This window comes from Nomascus leucogenys, chromosome 23 (genome assembly GCF_006542625.1).
Source record: "Nomascus leucogenys isolate Asia chromosome 23, Asia_NLE_v1, whole genome shotgun sequence".
Taxonomy (NCBI): domain Eukaryota; kingdom Metazoa; phylum Chordata; class Mammalia; order Primates; family Hylobatidae; genus Nomascus; species Nomascus leucogenys.
In genome coordinates this window covers 1,365,095-1,386,547 of record NC_044403.1, presented here as the reverse complement: position 1 = coordinate 1,386,547, position 21,453 = coordinate 1,365,095, and the positions used below count along the sequence as shown (strand labels likewise).

General features: G+C 41.9%; 1 pseudogene; it reads left to right on the top strand.

Moving 5' to 3' along the window:
* Window positions 1-4,452: 4,452 nt before the first annotated feature.
* LOC115832964 lies at window positions 4,453-4,545 on the top strand (annotated as a pseudogene).
* The last annotated feature ends 16,908 nt before the right edge of the window (window positions 4,546-21,453 follow it).

The window sequence follows — 21,453 nt, the reverse complement described above, 5'->3', positions numbered from 1 at the left end:
TAACGTGGCCACATGAGCACTTGAAACATGGGTTCGTGTGATCAAGGAACTGAAATTAACTTTTATTTCAATTAACTTAGATGTTCTTTTTTTTTTTTTTTTTTTTTTGAGACAGTCTTGCTCTGTCACCCAGGCTGGAGTACAGTGGCACAATCTTGGCTCACTGCAACCTCTGCCTCCCAGGTTCAAGAGATCCTCCCACCTCAGCCGCCCGAGTAGCTAGGACTACAGGTGCACGCCACCACACCCAGCTAATTTATATATTTTTAGTAGAGACATGGTTTCACCATGTTAGCCAGGCTGGTCTCGAACTCCTGACCTCAAGTGATCTGCCCACCTCGGCCTCCCGAAATGCTAGGATTATAGGCGGGAGCCACCATGCCTGGCCTGATGTTTTGTTGTTGTTGTTGTTGTTGTTTTTGAGACGGAGTCTCACTGTGTCGCCCAGGGTGGAATACAATGGCAAGATCTCGGCTCACTGCAACCTCCAGCTCCTAGGTTCAAGCAACTCTCCTGCCCCAGCCTCCTGAGTAGCTAGAATTACAGGTGCATGCCTCCACGCCCGGCTAATTTTTGTATTTTTAGTAGAGACGGGGTTTCACCATGTTGGTCAGGCTGGTCTCAAACTCCTGATCTCGTGATCCACCCGCCTCGGCCTCCCAAAGTGCTGGGATTACAGGCGTGAGCCACTGCACCCGGCTGATGTTCATTTTTAAAGCAATCTGTGGCTAGTGGACAGCATAGGTCTAAAGTTTGGATATATCTTTTAGCTTTTTATTTTGAAATACTTATAGACCCATAGGAAGTTGCAAAAATATGACAGAGAGGTCCAGTGTACCATTCACCCAGTTTCCTTTGATCATTACATCTTGTAAGACCATAATACAATATAAAAACTAGAACACTTGCATTGCCACAATGTATTTGGCAGCTAGTTTTCGTATGGCCAGCTAATTTTTGTATTTTTAGTAGAGATGGGGTTTCACCATGTTAACCAGGATGGTCTTGATCTCCTGACCTCATGATCCAACCGCATCAGCCTCCCAAAGTACTGGGATTACAGGCATGAGCCACTGTGCCTGGCTTTTTTTTTTTTTTTTTTTTTTTTTTTGAGATGGAGTCTCACTCTGTCATCCAGGCTGGAGTACAGTGGTGCTATCTCAGCTCACTGCAAGCCAGGGATTGCTTGAGCCCAGGAGTTCAAGGCCAGCCCGGGCAACATAGGGAGACCCCATCTCAGCATGCATACACACACAATTATTTTTACATTGGCCAGGTGTGGCCATGCACACCTATGGTCCCAGCTACTTGAGAATGTAAGGTGACAGCATTATTTAAGCCCCGTAAATTGAGGATGTAGTGAGCCATAATGGTGCCACAACACTCCAGCCTGGGCAACAGAGCAAGATCCTGTCTCAAGATTTTTTTTTTTTCCTGTCTCAAGATTTAAAAAAAAAAAAAAAAAAAAAAGGCTGGGCGTGGTGGCTCACGCCTGTAATCTCGGCACTTTGGGAGGCTGAAGCGGGTGGATCACGAGGTCAGGAGATCGAGACCATCTTAGCTAACACGGTGAAACCCCGTCTCTACTGAAAATACAAAAAAATTAGCCGGGCGTGGTGGCATGCACCTGTAATCCCAGCTACTTGGGAGGCTGAGGCAGGAGAATGGTGTGAACCTGGGAGGCGGAGCTTGCAGTGAGCCGAGATCACACCACAGCACTCCAGCTCTGGGCGACAGAACGAGACTCAGTCTCAAAAAAAAAAACAAAAAAACAACCCACAAACAAATATATCTATTTGGGGCAAATAAGCAGAATATGCTGGAAAATAGACTTTACAGGCAGAGCATAGTGGTTCATGCCTGTAATCTCAGCACTTTGGAAGGCTGAGGGAGGCAGATCACTTGAGCCCGGGAGTTCGAGACCACGCTGAGCAACATGGCAGGACCCTGTCTCTGTAAGAAAATACAAAAAATTAGCTGGATGTGGAAGCACGCATGTGTGGTCCCAGTTACTTGGGAGGCTGAGGCAGGAGAATCACTTGAACTTGAGAGGCGGAGGTTGCAGTGAGCTGAGATTGTGCCACTGAACTCCAGCCAGGGTGACAGAGTGAGACCCAGTCTCAAAAAAAAAAAAAAAAAAAAGAAAAGAAAAGAAAAAAGAATAATGCTTTATAAATTTTTCTGCTTAGATTTCTGCAGAGAAGGTCAAGTGGAAAAAATAAATTCTGTTAAACAGTAAACGAATATAACTATTTGGACAATTTACTAAAACTATAGGAAAAAGTGAAATGTATGAAAAAATCTTTAGAGGATTAAATTTAATTAGCCTAGCAGTGAGAGGTCTGTGAAAATACAGACCTCTCACTGCTAGGCTAATTAAGGAATATAATCAGAAAGTTATGTACCTACCCAGGGGAAACAAAGGCTAATTTAAAAATTATATGCAAGAATACATTCTTAACAATAGGAGTTTAAAATAGTAAGAATTCATGGGAGGCTGAGGTAGGAGGACTGCTTAAGGCCAGAAGTTTGTGACCTGCCTGGGCAACACAGCGAGACCCCCGTCTCTATTAAAAATAAAATAGAACACAGCAAGTTTTACAAAACTTTAGTCATATGACTATACAAGGTCCTATTAAATATGACTAAAGTATAGTTGTGAGGCAAGAGCACCAAAAAAACTCAGAGACCTCCTCAAACAGCGTAAGTATATACTCCAAGCCTTCAGAAAACTACATTCAGCTTTCAAATCTGACTGTGAAAAATTGTGAAGACTGAAGACCAAGGAGCCAATTACAGTGAACATTTCCTGTTCACCTCTGTGTCTCCTAGGTAACATTTTACTAGTTCACATACAATAATTTCTTGATGGATTAATAAGTATCTAGCATATCCCAAAGCAAGCAGAGTCATAATTTGGGCAGATACAGAAGGAAATAATCTCTAGAAACCAGGAGTGTGGGCATCGTTGCTGAAACGGTTGGTAATGGTATCGTGCCATGGAAGTTTGACACTGGGATGGAGAATATCAAGAAGGAGATGGAAGGATTCCTCATGCAGATTCATATGCCATGGATCATAACTGTGATCATGCCTCAACCACACTACCCATAAGATCATTCCTAAACATGTTACTCAGCCAGACTTGGTAAGGTATGAGAAGGATGGAAGACTAAAACATAAATGGAAGAACAAAGAAGAGAGAAAAAGGAGGAGGCACAAAGTCAGTCACACTTGCAAACTACTCAGGTGTGGGAGAGTAAAACTACAAGCAACTAAGGGAAGCTTGTGCTATCCCAAACCTTTTCACAATCATATTGAAGAAAAAATATTCAAGTTATTTCAATACTTAACAAGAAGCCAGGCACAATGGCTCACATCTACAAACCCAGCACTCTGCGAGGCCAAAGTGGGCAGATCACCTGAGGTCAGGAGTTCAAGACCAGCTTGGCCAATATGGTGAAACCCCATCTGTACAAAAAATACAAAACATTAGCCGGGTGTGGTGGCATACACCTGTAGTTTCAGCTACTCAGGATGATGAGGCATGACAATTGCTTTAATCTGGGAGATGGAGGCTGCAGTGAAAGCCGAGACCATGGCACTGCACTTCAGCCTGGGCGACAGAGTGAGACTCTGTCTCATTAAAAAACACAATCACAGTGAAGAAAAATATTTAAGTTATTTCAATACTTACCAACAACTTACTGATGCTATCAAGAAAATGCATAAACAGAAACAAAAGCATTAAATCAAAAGTACAACAATACGATAAAAAGAAAATAAAGGTCAAAGACTTAATACTAATCAGATTCTATGAAAGACAGATATAAACTCTGTTGAATCACTGTTGTCACAGGGCATTAATTTGGCATTTTTTTTCTAAACAGAACTCCAAATTAGATATGGAGAAATTTACTAGCCTAAGTGCTTAACAAATTCCGGAAGCCATTTACTATCCTGTCTGAGCAAACCTAATAGATGACTCGAGTGAATGAGCAAAGGCAGAGGCAACCTCTGCTGCCATCTGTTTTGTCTCCTACCAATCTACAAACAGCTGCACCACAAAAGTTCCAAGAGATAGAAAGCCCTGGGCTTCTGCCATCCCATTATTCCCTCTTTGGTTTACCAAAATCGTTTCTACAATGCACCCAGATTATGCCTTTCATTGTTCACAACTCTTAAAGAGCATCTGGTTGCTATTTTGAGGAGGGGAGTGTGTGGAAGGGGACTCCTTCTCTACACTTAGTAGTGTATAAAGCAAGCTTTATTTTAAAAAAATACACAGTTCGCTGGTAAGATCCAGTAAGATGTATAATTGCATTCACACTTCCCTGTCACACACAAACTTTGACACAACCAATGGTGCTGGAGAGTGTTACTCTGTTGGCAAGGAACTTAAAATGACTTCTGTCCATCTGTGAAATATACCATTTAAAATTTCTTCCAATGGTGCTTACTATGGCAGCACATATACTAAAATTGGAATGACACAGAGAAAAATACAAGGATGACATGCAAATTCGTGAACTCTTCCATATTAAAATAAAATTTCAACAAACTGATATCAAGAGAGGTTCTTTATATGGAAAAGTTTTCTTGCTACCTCCTTCCAGATCTTCAAGTTTTTGTTTTTTTTTTTATTTTTTGAGACGGAGTCTCAGTCTAGTCACCTAGGCCGGAGTGCAGTGCATGATCTCAGCTCACTACAACCTCCGCCTCCCGGGTTCAAGCGATTCTCCTGTCTCAGCCTCCTGAGTAGCTGGGATTACAGGCACCCGCCACCACGCCCGGCTAATTTTTGTACTTTTAGTAGAGAAAGGGTTTCGCCATGTTGGCCAGGATGGTCCTGAACTCCTGACCTCTGGTGATCCGCCTGCCTTGGCCTCCCAAAGTGCTGGAATTACAGGCGTGAGCCACACACCTGGCCAGATCTTCGTTTTTCAAGTAGTAAAAAATTACTTTTCACCAACTCATAACCTTAAGCCAAGAGTGTCTTTTCAGTACTGTTAAAGAAGGACAGCTGACAGATTACAGTGGATTAATGACAGCCACAACTTCTGCCACTACCCCCACTAAGAGATGGGGTCTATTTCTCCACCTCCTTGAATCTCAGCTAGGTATATGATTGCTTTGTCCAGCAGAAAAGACCAGAAATTCCACTGTAGGCCAGCTTAATCTTTAAGAGGCCAGGCACCTTCTTTTATGGTTTTTAAATTAGAAACAGGTTCTCACTGTTACCTGGGCTGGCCTCAAGTGATCCACCCACTTCAGCCTCCTGAGTAGCTGGTATTACAAGCACATAACCCTGCACCTAGCTGGAGGCATGGCAACTTCTGCTTCCTGCTTTTTGGAGTCTAGCTGCCACGTTGTGAGAAGGTTCAAGCAGCAACATGCATCAGAAAGGGCTGCGTGGAGGAGAATTAAGGCCCCAGTTGACAATTCCAACTAAAACCTCAGGTGGTAGGACCAACCTGACAGTCATATAATTAAGGTATCTTGGAAATAAATCTAATCGAGCCACCCAAACTGACAGCACACAGATCAGAGATACGCCATTCCTACCAAACTCTGGCCAAATTGCAAGACCACGCGCAAGAAAATACTTGCTTTTAAGCCATTAAATTGTGAAATTATTAATGATGCAACGATAGATAACCAAAACAAAATTTGGTATCAGAAATGAGGCTCTGCTGTAATAAAAACTCAACATATGTACAGTTTGGATCCAGGTGGTAGACAACAGGTAGAAGACTGTTAGTAAAGATTTGAAAAACAGTATAGAAATGTTACTGGTGGCTGAAGAAATGGAGACCTAAGAAAAAGCAGCAGACCCATTTCAATCAGTAATATGGAGGACAGAAAGGGTACCTAATGAACTCATGGACCCAACTAAGGAGAATTCCAAGAAGAATGTCGAAAGTGCCAACTGGCTTGTTTTTAGCTGCCTACAGTAAAATACAGGAGTAGTGAGATGAATTTTAAAAGGAACCGTTTGGTTCTTTTTTAAGCAGAATTCAGAGGAAATATAAAGAAGTTGGACTTCATGGGTTAAAAAATAAAACAATTCCTCTTTTCAGTAGCTAAGCTTAAAACCACTCAAAATAAGAAATGGCCTTAGGGCAAAGATCAAATCCAGTGCTACCAGTAAAGTAGGGCCTCTAGGATGTGGTGGTAAATCCTTTTTTGAGACTTCATGAAGATGTTAGGTGGTTGCTCATGGACTTTCTCTTAGACCAGTGGTTCTAAAACTTCATATGCATCAGACTCAGCTGGAGATTTTATTAAAACCTAGATTGCTGGGCTGGATCATCACAGTTTTTCATCTAGCAAGTCTGGGATGGAGACTTCAACTGTAAGTTCCCAGGTGCTACAAATGCTACTGGTACAGACACCCATGCTTTTGGAATCACACAGCTAGACCAAAAGGCTTTAAAGAATCTTTTTTTTTTTTTAAATTTTATTATTATTATGCTTTAAGTTTTAGGGTACATGTGCACAACGTGCAGGTTTGTTACATATGTATACATGTGCCATGTTGGTGTGCTGCACCCATTAACTTGTCATTTAGCATTAGGTATATCTAGTAATGCTATCCCTCCCCCATCCCCCCACCCCACAACAGTCCCTGGAGTGTGATGCTCCCCTTCCTGTGTCCATGTGTTCTCATTGTTCAATTCCCACCTATGAGCGAGAACATGCGGTGCTTGGTTTTTTGTCCTTGCGATAGTTTGCTGAGAATGATGTTTTCCAGTTTCATCCATGTCCCTACAAAGGACATGAACTCATCATTTTTTATGGCTGCATAGTATTCCACGGTGTATATGTGCCACATTTTCTTAATCCAGTCTATCGTTGTTGGACATTTGGGTTGGTTCCAAGTCTTTGCTATTGTGAATAGTGCTGCAATAAACATACGTGTGCATGTGTCTTTATAGCAGCATGATTTATAATCCTTTGAGTATATACCCAGTAATGGGATGGCTGGGTCAAATGGTATTTCTAGTTCTAGATCCCTGAGGAATCGCCACACTGACTTCCACAATGGTTGGACTAGTTTACAGTCCCACCAACAGTGTAAAAGTGTTCCTATTTCTCCACATCCTCTCCAGCACCTGCTGTTTCCTGACTTTTTAATGATGGCCATTCTAACTGGTGTGAGATGGTATCTCATTGTGGTTTTGATTTGCATTTCTCTGATGGCCAGTGATGATGAGCATTTTTTCATGTGTTTCTTGGCTGCATAAATGTCTTCTTTTGAGAAGTGTCTGTTCATATTCTTCGCCCACTTTTTGATGGGGTTGTTTTTTTTCTTGTAAATTTAAAGAATCTTAAGTGGGTGCTTTGAGTACCAACTAAACCAGACAGTAGAGCTTTTGACAACAAAAGGTTATTTTCACATGACAGTCTGATACAAAGGCAGTCCAAGGTAAAGAAAGCCCTATCTTAAAATGATTTGTGGGAGTATTTTTTATCTAATGTTGTGAACCCCTAAGAGATCTATGGTAAAACCCAAAAGGCATTTCAGAGAAATATACCAGTGGAAACACCATCAGCTTGGACTAATAGAGCCAGTTAAAAATGAAAAATACTAGCGCCCTTATTCAGACAGGAAGACGCCAAAAAACACGGGCCATTTCTCGTGGAAAAGAGAGAATCAGAAGACAGCCAAGAGCCTGGGGATGGAGATGAGGGCCACAGAGAGGCACCCAGGTGGTAAACTAGTTCCTCAACAAGGATATAGACTGAGCTAAATGTCAGAACTAATATGCACCAGTGACGGCCATGTGCCTCCCAGTCACATCTGCTGCTTTTTTCTGTTTAAATAAGTTTCCAATGGCAATGTTTTTACTATATTCACAGATACATACACCCACCATCAATTTTAGACCTTTTCATCACACCAAAAATAAATTTGTTTTTAATTTGGAGATAGGGTCTGGCGTTGTCACCCAGGCTGGAGTACAGTGGTGCAATCACGGCTCACTGCAGCCTCAACCTCCTGGGCTCAAGTAATCCTCCTGCCTCAGCCTCCAAGTAGCTGGGACTACAGGCACGCGACACCACGCCCGGGAAATCTTTGTATTTTTCGTAGAAACGGGGTTTCACCATGTTGTCCAGGCTATTCCCAAACTCCTGGATTCAAGCAATCCACCCACCTTAGCCTCCCAAAGTGCTGGGATTACAGGCATGAGCCACCTCTCCCAGCCCAGAAAGAACCTTATACCTTTTAGCTATCATCTTCCCCCATTCCAGCCCTCCCAGCCTAAGCAACGCTCATCTTTCTGTCTACAGACTTAGCTGTTTGGGACATTTCACATACATGGAAGCATACAATATGTGCTCTTTTGTGACTGGATTCTTTCACTTAGTACATTTTTAAGATTCATCCATGTTGTAGGTAGGAATACTTTATTCTTTTGTACGGCCAAAAAAATTCCAGTATACGGGCATATCATTTTTTATCATTTTTTATTTATCCATTCATCAGCTGGACATTTGAGTTGTTTCCACCTTTTGGCTATTATATTGCAACTATAAACATTAATGTACAAGGTTTTCTGTGGAAATACGGTTTCATTGCTTTTGAGTATATGCCTAAGTACAGAATTGCTGGGTCATATGGCAACTCTGTGTTTAACCTTCAAAGAACTACCCAGACTGTTTTCCAAGGCAACTGTACCATTTTACATTTCTACCAGCAGTGTGTCAGGGCTCTGATTTCTCCATAGCCCCTAATACCTTTTTTTTTTTTTTGAGACAGAGTCTCGCACTGTAACCCAGGCTGGAGTGTGGTGGTGCGATCTTGGCTCACTGCAACCTCCGCCTCCTGGGTTCACGCCATTCTCCTGCCTCAGCCTCCTGAGTAGCTGGGACTACAGGCGCCCGCCACCATCCCCGGCTAGTTTTTTGTATTTTTTAGTAGAGACGGGGTTTCACCATGTTAGCCATGATGGTCTCGATCTCCTGACCTTGTGATCTGCCCACCTCGGCCTCCCAAAGTGCTGGGATTACAGTTGTGAGCCACCGCGCCCAACCTGCAGCCCCTAATATCTTTTTGAAGAGGAATATCTGATGCAATTTTCCTGTCCCTGCCTTACCATTATATGTTGGGGTGGGAAGTGGGAAGTGCTTTTAGTTCATAGGTCTTCAGTTTGAGATGAGCTGCACCCAAGGAGCCTCACCTGCACCTGGACCTGATTTAGAGGATGAGATCCCAGACCTGTCAAGCTGATGTAGTATGGAGTGAGTGAGACTTGTATGGGCTGCTCTATTGTGCGTGTGTGAAGGGCCAGAGAGGACACTCTGGTCAGTGGTTATTTTGGTGATCATCCCCAGTGAACCACATGTCTAGGTGTTTACATCTTTGTTTAGTCACTTCCCACACTGATGTAGGCTGGGCCTATTACTGCCTTGACCGTTAACGCATGGCAGAAATGATGCTGTGCCGGTTCTGGGCCTAGTCCTTAAGTGTGTGGGTAGCATCCACTGCCTCCCTATCGGAATCCAGATACCACTCCACAAGTGACCCGAGCAGCCACCGGGCCCCAGCTGAGCAGCCATCCAAGTCTCAGAGGAACACAGCCATTCCAGCACCTAGCCAACACCACATGAACCAGAAGGACAGCTTGGTCAGCCCACTGAATCATGAGGCGTAATAAACCACTAGTTGAAGCTACTAAGCTTTAGACTGGTTTATTACACTGTAATAAATAGCCAAAACAGAGATCCCCTTTGGGTAGGCTTCTGAAGAGATTAACATGGAATAAACCTTTTTCTTTCTTCTGAAAAATCTAATGCATTATACCTATGATCAATTCAACAACATTTAAACAAAGGAAACATAGCTTCTAAGTCTCAGGAGGCTTTTCTAGAGTACATATTAGTCAGGGTTCTCCAGAGACACATAACGAATAGGATATAGATCAGATAGAGAGAGATACGGATGGATGAGAGGGAATTCATTAGGGAAACTGGCTCATGTGATTATGGAGGTTTAGAAGTCCCACAACTGGCCATCTGCAAGCTGGAGGCCTCAGTTGAAGCCCAAAAGCCTCAGAACCAAGGAAGGCAATGATGTAATTCTCAGTCTGAGGCCAAGGACCTGAGAGCTTGGTGTGGGGGTTGGGGGAAGGTTGGGAGGGCCCTCATTAGTCCAAAGGCCAAGAGCCTGGGGTTCTGATGTCCAAGGACAGGAGAAGAATGGAAAGACAGAGAAACAGAAACATCTAAAATTAACCATCACAGGGTCTAAGCAATTAATAACAAATATTTAAAGTTTCCATTTTCAGCAGAAAACAACAAACAACTATGGAGGCCATCAGGGAAGAACACCCAAGGATGGGACATGTCAGCATTAGCTGACATCTCTTGATGACAGACCACAATACAGCCCAGTCTAAGGCAAGGCCCTGTGTATCAAGTAAATTCACAAGAGAATGTGGAAGTCGGCAAGGACTACACAGGCACCAAACAATTGGTGGGAAGAGCCAAGGAAACCTTCAAAGCAGGCCGGGCATAGTGGCTCACGCCTGTAATCCCAGCACTTTGGGAGGCCAAGGAGGCCGGATTACCTGAGGTCAGGAGTTCGAGACCAGCGTGGCCAACATGGTAAAACCCTCTCTCTACCAAAAATACAAAAATTAGCCAGGTGTGGTGGTGCGCACCTGTGCTCCCAGCTACTAGGGAGGCTGAGGCAGAAGAATTGCTTCAACCCGGGAGCAGTGAGCCAAGATGATGCCACTGCACTCCAGTCTAGGCAACAGGGCAAGACTCCATCTCAAAAAAAGAAAAGAAAAAGAAAAAGAAAAAAGAAACCTTCGAAGCAGTCAGAAGGATTAAGAAAGCAGTTCTTCTGCAACCTGTCATGGCAACTAGCGAATACTTTGGCATCAATACCTCCAGCAAACACTTGTAAGCTCTGCTTTTTTGTACTGAAGCAGCTGCTTCCTTCTTCCTGCTCCTTTGGATTTAGGAGCCCTCACATGTCTGATCCAATCACCCTGTTTTTTGGTCCATCTTAGGGAGGGTCAAGATGGCGTATATGGAACTTGGAGGTTTTCTGAAACTCTGGAAGAGGTATTGCAACTCCCTCATAAGGCTGTCAAAAATGTGAATATATTATACTATTAAATTACTACATATTTGTTCAATGACAAGTGTATCTGCTCTAAAAATGGTGACTTTCAAGAAAAAAAAGTGTTTTTAAATAAAATATTATCAACCCACAAGTCTATTAATAGAAAATTGGTTAGGCCAGGCGCAGTGGCTCACGCCTATAATCCCAGCACTTTGGGAGGCCGAGGTGGGCGGATCAACTGAAGTTGGGAGTTCGAGACCAGCCTGACCAACATGGAGAAACCCCATCTCTACTAAAAATAAAAATTAGCTGTCCGTGGTGCCGCATGCCTGTAATGCCAGCTACTCGGGAGGCTGAGGCAGGAGAATTGCTTGAACCTGGGAGGCAGAGGTTGCGGTGAGTCGAGATTATGCCATCGCACTCCAGTCTGGGCAACAAGAGCGAAACTCCGTCTCAAAAAAAAAAAGAAAAAGAAAATTGGTTTAAACCAACTGTAGTCTAGGTATAGAGTAGGTATGTTGTCTTTAAAAAGATAGCAAATGGCCGGACGCGGTGGCTCACGCCTGTAATCCCAGCACTTTGGGAGGCTGAGGCCGGTAGACTGCCTGAGGTCAGGAGTTTGAGACCAGCCTGGCTAACATGGTGAAACCCCGTCTCTACTAAAAATACAAAAAAATTAGCCAGGCGTGGTGGCGCACACCTGTAGTCCCAGCTACTTGGGAGGCTGAGGCAGGAGAATTCCTTGAACCCAGGAGGCAGAGGCTGCAGTGAGCCGAGATTGCACCAATGCACTCCAGCCTGGGCGACAGAGCAAGACTCCGTCTCAATAAATAAATAAATAAATAAATAATAAAAAGATAACAAATTAGAGAATTTTAAAAGATTTCTGTGGAAAATTTCTAATATATATAAATAAAAAAACAAGTTGAATAAACAGTATAATTCCATTTAAAGAATAAGTATATACTGTTTGTATATGTATTTTAAAAATCTGATAGAAACTACTAGAATAGGCCAGGCGCAATGGCTCATTCCTATAATCCCAGCATTTTGGGAGGCTGATGAGGGCGGATCATCTGAGGTCAGGAGTTCGAGACCAGCCTGGCCAACATGGTGAAACTCTGTCTCTACTAAAAATACAAAAATTAGCTAGGTGTGGTGGCAGGTGCCTGTAATGCCAGCTACTCGGGAGGCTGAGGCAGGAGAATCTCTTGAACTCGGAGGCGGAGGTTGCAGTGAGCCGAGATCGTGCCATTGCACTCCAGCCTGGGTGACAGAGTGAGACTCCGTCTCAAAAAAAGAAACCACCAGAATAAATAAATGCTATAACTTGGGTGAGAATTTCACTTTCTACAAAATACATGGTTACAATATCTTTTTTTCCTTTGACAGGGTCTCATTCCACTGCTCAGGCTGCAGTGCAGTTGTGCGATCACAGCTCACTGCAGCCTCAACCTCCTGGACTCAAGCCATCTGCCTGCCTCAGCCTCCCAAAGTGCTGGGTTTACAGGCATAAGCCACTGTGCCCAGCCCTATAATATCTTTTTAACAGTAAGCACATGACTTTTATAACCAGAAAAATATTAACGTAAAGGCACATGGATCCTTCTTAGAACACACCATAGTTTTACCTGAATTTGTTCGCAATGTTTTCAATATTCATGCTTCTCTAGCACTCGAGAGCTCAAGTCTGTTTTTAGAACAGCATCATAAGCTGCTACATGAGCTGTTTCCTGTGTCGGTCAGCTATTTTTAATTAATGAACATTTGCTGTAAGAGATCTCTGAGAAAGAAAAACACCAACTCTTTTGCAAGTTACACTACAGAAAGGTTTCCTCTCTAGAATTTAAAAAAAAAATCTAAGCTATAAAAAAAGTACCCTACTTCATTTTTATTTTGAGACAGGGTCTCACTCTGCCACCCAGGTGGAGTGCCATGGCACGATCGTAGCTCACTGCAGCTTCCAACTCCTGGACTCAAGTAAGTAGCCTCAGGAGTATCTAAGACTACAGGCGCATGCCACCACGCCCAGCTAATTAGGTTTATTTAGAGATGCTGGTCCCAAAGGCTGGCTCAGGCCTTGGCCTCCCAAAGTGCTGAGATTACAGGCATGAACCACCGTGCCCAGCCAGCCAGTATTCTACTTAAAAAGGTGTTAAGATGGTATTTTGTATTAAGTACTTATTTCCACTCTAATATTAAGATAAATTAATCTGTCAAATGTTCCTCAAGGGACAGATCTAAATTCTATTACTTTTTCTTAAAAAAAAATATACAGCATTTATCATCTAGTAGACAATGATTGAGGATAAAATTAGAGGTAAGCAGTGGCTGGGCATAGTGAGGCACACCTGTAGTTCCCAGCTACTCGGAAGGCTGAGGTGGGAGGATTGCTTGAGTCCAAGAGTTAGAGGTTGCAGTGAGCCAAGAGGGTGCTACTGCACTCCAGCCTGGGGGACAGGGCAAGAACCCAACTTAGAAAAAAAATTATAATTAAATAAAAATTTTAAAAAAAATTTTTTTTTGAGATGGAGTCTCGCTCTGTTGCCCAGCCTGGAGTGCAATGGCGCGATCTCGGCTCACTGCAACCTCCACCTCCTGGGTTCAAGCAATTCTCCTGCCTCAGCCTCCCGAGTAGTTGGGATTACAGGCACCCACCACAACTCTCGGCTTATTTTTGTATTTTTAGTAGAGACAGGGTTTCACCATGTTGGCCAGGCTGGTCTCAAACTCCTGACCTCAGGTGATCTGCCCACCTTGGCCTCCCAAAGTGCTGGGATTATAGGCATGAGCCACCAAGCCCGGCCAAAAGTTAAAATTAAAGAAGACCAGTGGAAGAGAAAAAAGAAAACAATTACAAAAACAGAACAAGATTGGTTTTAAATCAAATATTTATATTAAACACCTATGTACAAAACACCGTCCTACACTGACTAGAAGACTTAAAATTGTGGTTGCTGTTTCTGTAAGAGTGGTAATATAACTATGCCCTCCAATTTATTAGCTCCTTTCAAGGTTTATATGAGACAACATGGTTAAACAGTAGCTGCTATATAGACTTTAATTACATTGTATTTATTTATTCTTCAACCAACAAGTTATATACCACCACAAGGAATTCTTCTGAAGAGTTAGCAGCATCTAAAAGAGGTGAGACTCGTCCAATGGTTGGGTAGTAGCGCCGAGGTTCCTAAGGTCCCACAAGCCACTCCGCCTTAGAATGAAGACAGAATTTTCCTGTAGATCTAATAAGGCCCCTATTGCACCGTGTACAGTAACATACATTCCAGGCTCAAAATGAAAAAAGGGTTTCTTTTTCTTTTACCAAACTGTAATCTTCATGACAGGTGACAATCCACACATTATAATAAACTCTACCCACATGCTCTTAACTCAGCACTCTCCTAAATTCTTTGCATTTGTAACTGTTTCACGATAGGATGCTTTCTTGCCTATTTTTATTTGGTTCAAATAGGTTTTAGGATTTCTACCTAATAAAATATATTTCTACCTAATAAAATATATGTGCAATAAAAATGTAGCTAAAAATGCTGGGCTTGGAGAGAAGCTCTGGGATTAGGGTGGTGAGGGCTGATGCCCTCTAAAAAGGCCTTGCCTGTACCATATTCCATAGGGGCTGTGATTGCTAATTTTTTTTTTTTTTTTTTTTTTGAGACAGACTCTTGCTCTGTTGCCCAGGCTGGAGTGCAGTGATGCCATCTTGGCTCACTGCAACCTCCCACTCCCAGCTTCAAGCAATTTTCCTGTTTCAGCCTCCCGAGTATCCGGGATTACAAGCGTGCGCCACCATGCCTGGCTGATTTTTGTATTTTTAGTAGAGACAGGGTTACGCCATATTGGCCAGGCTGGTTTTGAACTCCTGGCCTCAAGCAATCCACCCACCTCAGCCTCCCAAAGTGCTAGAATTTCAACCGTGAGCCACTGCGCCCGGCCATGATTGCTAATTTTATACGTCAAGTTGGAAGGTATTTTGGATAACATTAAATCAGTGAGCTTTAAGCAAAGCAGACTGCCCTCCATAACGTGAGTGGTCCTCATCCAATCAGTTAAAGGCCTGAACAGAACAGAGACCAGCCTCCCAAGCAAGAGCAAATTCCCCAGCAAATGGCCTTTGGACTTGTTTTGCACCATTGGCTCTCCTGGGTCTCGAGCCTGCCAACCCCACTGCAGATTTGGACTTGTCAGCCTCCATAATTTCATGAGTCAATTCCTTACAATACAATTTTTTATATGTATATATACAGGCACACTCAGAGATATTGCAGGTTCAGTTCCAGATCACCAAAACAAAGTGAATATCTCAAAGCTAGTCGCAAACTTTTTTCATTTCCTAGTACATATAAAATTTAAAGTTATGTTTACAATATGCTGTAGTTTGGCACATGTGCAATACCATTATGTTTTAAAAAACAATGGACATCCTTAATTAAAATATATTTTAGGCTGGATACAGTAGATCATGCCTATAATCCCAACACTTTGGGAGGCCGAGGTGGGAGGATTGCTTGAGGCCAGGAGTTCAACACCAGCTTGAACAACATAGCGACACCATCACTACAAAAATTTTAAAAGTAGCCAGGCATGGTGGCGTATGACTGTGGCCCCAGCTACTGGAGAGGCTGAGGCAGAAGGATCACTTGAGACCAGGCAGCTAACGTTGCAGTGACCGGTGACTGCACCACTGCATTACAGTTTGGGTGACAGAGCAAAATCCTGTTTCAAAAAACAAACACACAAATACACACACACATACTTTGTTGCTAAAAAATACTAATGATCATCTAAGTCTTCAGTAAGTAATAATCCTTCTGCTAGTGGAGGTTCTTTCTTTGATTTTTTTTTTCTTTTTAGACGGAGTCTTGTTCTGTCGTCGCCAGGCTGGAGTGCAGTGGTGTGATCTCAGCTCACTGCAACCTCTGCCTCCCAGGTTCAAGCGATTCTCCTGCCTCAGCCTCCCAAGTAGCTGGGACTACAGGTGTGTGCCACCACACCCAGCTAGTTTTTGTATTTTCAGTAAAGACGGGGTTTTACCATGCTGGCCGGGATGGTCTCCATCTCCTGACCTCGTGATCCGCCTGCCTCAGCCTCCCAAAGTGCTGGGATTACAGGTGTGAGCCACTGCACCCAGCCTCTTTCTTTGATGTTAATGGCTACTGACTGATGAGGGTGGTGGCTGCTGAAGGTGAGGGCTGGGGGAGCTTTGGCAATTTCTTAAGACAAGGAAGAAAACAGTATATATATAAAACATACAAAATATGCATTAATTGGCTATTTATGTTGTCAAGGCTTCTGGTCAATAGTAGGCTATTAGTAAATTAAATTTTGGGGAAGTCAAAACTTATATGTGAATTTTCAGCTCAACAGGGGTCACTGCCCCAACCCCCAAGCTGTTCAAAAGTCAACTGCATTTTTTAACACTTTCTATTGTTTTTTACTCCTCCTGTTCCTCTAATTTCCATAATGTATCCTAGCCTATAGCCACTACTCTTCTCTGGCTTTAATCCATATTACATCACAATTTAATCACAAACTGGAGTTGCAGGTAGAATAGCACAATTTAGGATGACGAAACAAAAAAAGAGATTAAGTCACTTGTACAAGCTTGAACTTTAATGATAAAATTATGATTAGGACCCATTTTCTAGTAACTCTTAGTTTAATGTCTATTATAAGGGACCAGCATAACATAGTTATTAAAAGCACAGGATGTAAGTCACATTACACTTGCTCTATCATTTATGAAACTATGGCCCTTAATTTTAACTTGTATTCTTTGTGCTTTGGTTTCTTCATCTATAAAAATTGGAGTAATTAATAGCTTCAGACAAGATTTTCTGAGATAAAATGCATAAAACATCTTGAATACTACCTGGTACATAGAAGCTCTCAATAAATTTTATCCATTCTTATTCTTCTATTATTATTCAATCAGCCTTTCAATGAGCATATAATATAAATACCCTATGTGCATTTGTCCTTTTTCTTTAATCCCTTGTGGAATCAAACTTTAGGTGGTTGGGGCCAAAAACACTTATAAAACATGACTAGGCCAGGCACAGTGGCTCACGCCTGTAATCCTAGCACTTTGGGAGGCTGAGGTGGGCGGATTGCCGGAGCTCAGGAGTTCAAGACCAGCCTGGGCAACACGGTGAAACCCCGTTTCTACTAAAATAGAAAAAATTAGCCAAGCAAATTGGTGTGTGCCTGTAGTCCCAGCTACTTGGGAGGCTGAGGCAGGAGAATTGCTTGACCCAGGAAGAGGGAGGTTGCAGTGAGCCGAGATCACACCAGTGCACACCAGCCTTGGTGACAGAGTGAGATTCTGTCTCAAAAAAAAAAAAAACAAAACAAACAAAAAAACAAAAACATGACTAATCCAGTATTTACATACATAACATGTTTCACTGGGACACATGCAAATAAGTGCTTAGCAAAAGTTAAAAGAAACTTGGGGCCTAAAGGAAATCAGAATTTTAAAGAATATTTCTACCTACTGAGTTGTCTACTTTACGTGAAATCAGTGTCTTCTAAATATAGAATTTTACTGAATTCTTTCTTCATGGGATCACTTTATACAACACTGAAAAAGTCTTCACAAGGCTACATTCTAAATCCAAGTAGCAAATAAATAGCAAATAAATCTTCCTTTGCCATTTTTTATCTCTTGTCTTTAACCACAACATTTCATTTTCTGCCCACATGGACTAATGCTTCTGCAAAGAAGTGGGCAGTGGTCAGAAAGCCTGAGTTCTCATTTCAATTCTCACACAAAAGTTAAAAGAAACTTGGAGCCTAAGTTTCTCGGGGCAACCTCAGTGTTGCCAACAATGGCATCACCTGCTCCCCCATTTCACAGGCTTTCAGAACAAAAACAGTGAAGACACATCATAAAACAGGGACATTTACCCAGGCTTCCAGGTTCACTGCACAGAGTTAAAAAATATATATTTGTAGGGACTGTATCAATGTTTCTCCAAATGAAGGCATTTTAGATATCTGAAGCTCAAAGTCAAGAAGAATAAGTTATTTACCTTTAAACAATGAAAACTGAATGATACTTTATTGCATTATACTCTAACCTAATCTGTTGCCCCAAAAGTTGGTATTTTAATCCACAACAAAGGTGACTCTTGAGATTCTTAATTACATAGTGAAGGGGTTTTTGTTTTAAGATCTTCAATATGAAATCCACATCTGGGTTGAAGTTTTACTCTTTTCTACTAGTCACATGTGACTTAGAACAAGCTATCTCAGCTCTTGGATTTTGTTTGCTTGTTTTTCGGTAATGTTATTGTTTTGAATAAAGAAGAAAATTCCATCTTGTCTCAGAGCTACCTATGAGGAGGCAAGTGAGATCATACACACCAAGTTATGAACAAGAAGGCACCTGTTCAACACTGGTTGCCCAGTTCAGTCAGCATCTGAGGCAGCAGTTTTCATTCAAGAGCTCCCACTTGAATTTCTAAAGTTGTCTCAAGTGTATTCTCTAAGTGATGTGAGTTAAAACAAGCCCACTCATCTAAAAATGGCCAAGAAATTAGGTTAAAATCCCCCCAAAAAGAAATACAGGGTGACTAGAAGTTTTAGCAAGAATATTTGCCATGAGGTACAGTACTTACATTGCATTTTCTTGCTGTTCTCACTGCTTTTATATTACAGCAATGGCACAAGTAAATGTGGGGTGAGCTGTTGAAAATTTCACTGCCCTGAAAGCACTATTTTAAGCATCAAGGTCTAATTATCCAACCTTACATATTTCAAGAGGTATATAACCTTCTCACTTTGAATCTGGCCCTTGGATATTGCTAGACAGGAAGGTCTTCAGTTAAGACAGAAAAATAAACCTAAAAAGAAAATGTCTTATCTTTTTCTCTAAGGCATGAGGTTTTACAAACTGTGGTCTCATCTCATTCGTGGTTCTGATAAAAAAAAAAAATCAGAGTGTATAAGCACATGAAAAAGTTTTATTTCAAACACACATACAAGCACACTCACACACACACACACAGTGTTATACTGGGCTGTGATTAAAAAATTTGAAAGTTGGCTGGGCGCGGTGGCTCGCGCCTATAATCTCAGCACTTTGGGAGGCTGAGGCGGGCAGATTGCCTGAGGTCAGGAGTTTGAGGCCGGTCTGGCCAACATGATGAAACCCTGTCTATACTAAAAATACAAAAACAATTAGCCAGGCCTGGTGGCATGCACCTGTAATCCCAGCTACTTGGGAGGCTGAGGAAGGGGAATTGCTTGAACCAGGGAGGTGGAGGTTGCAGTGAGCCAAGGTCACACCACTGCACTCCAGCCTGGGCGACAGAGCAAGACTCCTTCTCAAAAAAAAAAAAAAAAAAACTGAAAGTCACTGTCCTAAATTACCTACTATGCGAGCAACGGTGCCAGAATCAGAAATCTTGCTTGAAATCCCTACTGCGTCAGTTACTAGTGGTACAACCTTGGAGAGCCTGTTACTTAAATTCTCTGAAGCCCAGTTTCCTCCAACCTAAACTGGGAATAACACATTCCATAATGTATACTAAACAGCCCAGCCCTGCACCTGGCTAGTGTTGGTTGCATTCCCTCTATTGTCACCCTGCTTCTACTTTCTCGCAGCAATCAGGCAAGGGAGCAGTTAAGTAGGGTCCCAAGCATTTTTGCACACATAAATTGCCTCCAGTGTTTTGTCTATGTATAGAAATATTTGGAATTCTATTTGGACAAAATTTAAGTTTAGTTTTAAATAAAAGTATATAGTGGCTTCCTCACCGATAAAGAAGGAAATAGACAGAAACAAATGCAGGCTCTAAATGGCAATAATGTAAAAGATGAGTGAACCCTGGAGAGAATATACAAATGAATGATAATAGAAGCTAATTGCCTTGAGCCAGAAAAGGGAGCTAGTCAAATATAGGAGATAAAGGAATAATAGCAAATAAGTATTCAGCACTTACCTCTGCACTAGACATTGGGTTAAAAGTTTTGCATGCATCATTGTATCTGACACCCACCAAAAAAAAAAGGCAAACCACAGAACAAGCTGTGATGGCACTTAAGGCTGCCACATCAAGAATGGAAAAGTAATCTTCCCACCAACTTTCCAATTACAGATACACAGTGTTTACTTGCTATAAACCACCTGATATTATGCAGAAACCAAACTAAATCCATAACTTAAAAGGTCACAGTTAAAACTGTTACAAAGGCCAGGCACGGTGGCTCATGCCTGTAATCCCGGCACTGTGGGAGGCTGAGGCGGGTGGATCACGAGGTCAGAAGTTCAAGACCAGCATGGCCAAGATAATGAAAGCCTGTCTTTACTAAAAACATAAAAATTAGTCTGGCGTGGTGGCGGGCGCCTGTAATCCCAGCTACTCAGGAGGCTGAGACAGGAGAATTGCTTGAACCCGGGAGGCACAGGTAGCAGTAAACCGAGATCCCGCCACTGCACTCCAGACTCGGCGACAGAGCAAGACTCCATCTCAAAAACAAAAACAAAAACAAAAACTGATGCAAAGATGAAAAGAAAGGATAATAGTCACAAGGCAAAGGGCATAAACTGTGGGAACAGAGCACAGCAGAGACTTATATTTTAAAAATGCGTAACATTCTTGAAATTCTCCCTGGAAGCTTTCTTCTGTTTGCTTTACGGGAACTTTCGGTGCTCTGTGCAAATACGTGGATTCAAATTCCACTCCTGCTAAATTCACATTAAATAAACTACCTGGCAAAAACATGTCAAAAGAAGTAGAAAAACAGATGAATAAATGGCAATGTTACTACTAATCTCTTCAGGTAAAAGCCTCTTAAGCATTGTGGCATTTTTCTACAACGTGTGAGCTCCCAAAATTGAAGAAATCATTTCAATCAACACTTTTGTTACTAGAGCTTGGTGATATCATGAGTCATATAGGACCATGAAAATTCTCATCTGAAGAGGGTAAAAAATAAAAATCAGAGAATTCTGTATTTATACTACTTCTAATTGCTTAAACAGTTATTACGGTTTTTTGTGCATCATCTTAATTTAAAATATGATATTTTCCCAAAGGAAAAATATTTTGTCATAACTGAATATTCTGTTATCAAACACAAACTTAGAAGATTCAGTATTAACTTTCAACATGATGAATAAGTTATGGACCACAGATACAACTAGCACACATCATATATGTATTAGATGTCTCAAGTAGGGCTAGTAGAAATACATCCTTATAAAAATTCAACTAGTAATCTGGAGAATATCAGTTACTTGTATTCTTTATCTCAGCTAATGGCACTTTCCAATGCCCAGTTAATCCAATAGAAACAGTATGTAGAACGAGTTTAGGCAGAAGACTGAGGCTGAAACACAGAATCTG